Source organism: Electrophorus electricus, chromosome 21 (genome assembly GCF_041902795.1).
Source record: "Electrophorus electricus isolate QZ-2024a chromosome 21, ASM4190279v1, whole genome shotgun sequence".
Taxonomy (NCBI): domain Eukaryota; kingdom Metazoa; phylum Chordata; class Actinopteri; order Gymnotiformes; family Gymnotidae; genus Electrophorus; species Electrophorus electricus.
Genome location: NC_137517.1, coordinates 440001 through 442500, shown reverse-complemented (window position 1 = coordinate 442500; position 2500 = coordinate 440001).

The following is a 2500-nucleotide window of genomic DNA, read 5'->3' as shown; positions in this document are numbered from 1 at the left end:
TACCACACATACTACTCACACCCCCTCTGATTCACTCACTCACACCCCCTCTGATTCACTCACTCACACTCCCTGATTCACTCACTCACACCCCCTCTGATTCACTCACTCACACCCTCTGATTCACTCACTCACACCTGACAAAAGTCAGAGGTCACAACCCCAAAAATAACAGGAGCAGTTTTAGGCCCCTGGATTCTCTGGCACTGAGCAGTAAATAACAGCTGTTATGAAACGAAATGATGAGATTTAGACAGGAACCTAACACACCCACATATGCACACAGAGATGAGTACACACCTGAATACACCCCCCCCCCCCACATACACACAATATGAAATTTCTCTGATGAGCAAATTTAAAATATGGCAACATAAGAACTTATTCCCATAAGTTATTTCAAACCCGCAATGCCGTAGGTCAGCGTCTGAGCAGAGAAACGTGTTCGCTCGTGTACTTGGAAACTTTCAAAAACAAGAATGTCAAGTTCATTTACTGTTTATGGATATTATTTTTATGTTCATTGCTGTTAAGGAGTTACAGCAGATACAAAATGAAGGAAAAAAACAATACCAAAGTGTTTGTTGTGGTGTTTAACATGTTAATAAAACAGCACAAGGAAGTGGAACAGTTATTACCGGCATGCAGGCGAAGGCGCAGGTGGAGGTTCAGCTGGTGCAGTGCTGGCAGAAGAGGGTGGAGATGGGGCCATGGTTCAGATTCAGACTCTCCACCGTCTGGGAGGCAAACTGGCGAGGGCAGATTTCGGTCGGGGTTGGGAATGTTAGCCATGGTTTGTCGGTTGGGGTTCGGAAGGTTAGATATGGTTACAGAACAGGCAGGCAGGACACAGGCTCCGTTTGTGAGTCCCTGAAACGCATCTGCATCAACAGGACTGCGTATCCACGGAACGGCACTGAATCCTGAGCTGACACAAATATCATCAGCCGTTGACTTCAGTCCTAAAGACACTGTAATTAATTAAAGCATGCCTTCATTGTTTTAGTATTGAAGCTTAAGTCTATGACACCAAAATAAAGCTTTCAAAGAACTCATGGTGGAGTGAGATACAGGGAGTCTAAATGCTGTTCAGCATGGGGTGATGCCATTACGCAGCATGCGCAGTATGTTTTGGACATAACCTGCTTTCATTTAGTTGGTCAGAAGCCACCAAAAACTGAACCTGCAACATTTCACTTACTGTTACTATAATCACATATAGATATATGAGAAGCACTTTGCTTGCACGGCTCATGAAGGAATCTCTCTGTAATCTCAGAGTACTTTACTGCAATGTTGAACAGGCTTCACATCTTACCTACTGACCCATGGAGAACAAATGGACGTTGGCCTTTTCTATTTTACAGGAGCGAGAACCCTAAAAATACCAGCATTACAAATATTACCATTTTACCAAATTGAATGTATGATTAAATAAACTTGCATCGTATTAAGTATCTAATTTAGATTTCATCACGGATGATTTCACTGCATCCTACGTGTTCGATCACTTGTGTCACGTGTGCTTGAAGTAAAAGCCCACGAGGTTCTCCAAGGCATGCGCTGGTACACACACACGGCCTACCACTGCATCAGCGGTTTAGACATCAACCCAGACAGGAACCAGCCGAGCGCTGGGAGTTCCTCTGGCATTTCACAGTCTTGTTCTTCAGGATGGAAACATTGAGCCTTTAGCTGACACAGATGTCCATGACTGCTGTAGTGTCTCCAGCTTCCACTGTGCCGAGAACTGTAGTGTCTCCAGCTTCCACTGTGCCGAGAACTGTAGTGTCTCCAGCTTCCACTGTGCCGAGAACTGTAGTGTCTCCAGCTCTTGCTGTGCCGAGAACTGTAGTGTCTCCAGCTCTTGCTGTGCTGAGAACTGTAGTGTCTCCAGCTCTTGCTGTGCTGAGAACTGCTCTGCACACATGGTGACACCTGAGACCGTTTCAGCTTGTGTCCTATAAGAGCAGCGCCGTCCTAGTTCACGTGGCGTGTGTGTGTGTTTATAGTCACAGTGTTCGTGGGAGTGTGTGTGGTCGAGGGATGCTCAACATAAAACTGTCTTGTCACAACGGGGTTAACTTGCTGAAAGAAAGAAATGACATGTTACAAAAGAGGTAATATAGGGGGGATGCTCCAGGGCAGGTGAGAAGTGAGTCCTGGGCAGTGTGCTTGCACCCAAACGCCCAAAGCCATGTGAGTGATTTGTAAGAACAAAGGCCCGCAGTGCTGGAACTAGCGCGCTGAAGAGGCCACTGGTTTGTCAATCATCTGTGAATGACACCTATTGAATAAGCACAGACTGGCGCTCAGAGCCACGGCTACTTTATCTCAAGTGCAACTTTTATAATGTCAAGAGTGTCTTTGATTTGTATGTCTTTAGTGAGACTGAGGAAGACCAACAGGTGGGCGTCTCTTCAGCCTGACAGGAAGAGACTTCACATTTGAAAAGCTATGAGAGAGAGACAGAAAGATAGAAAGATGAAGGAGAGAGACA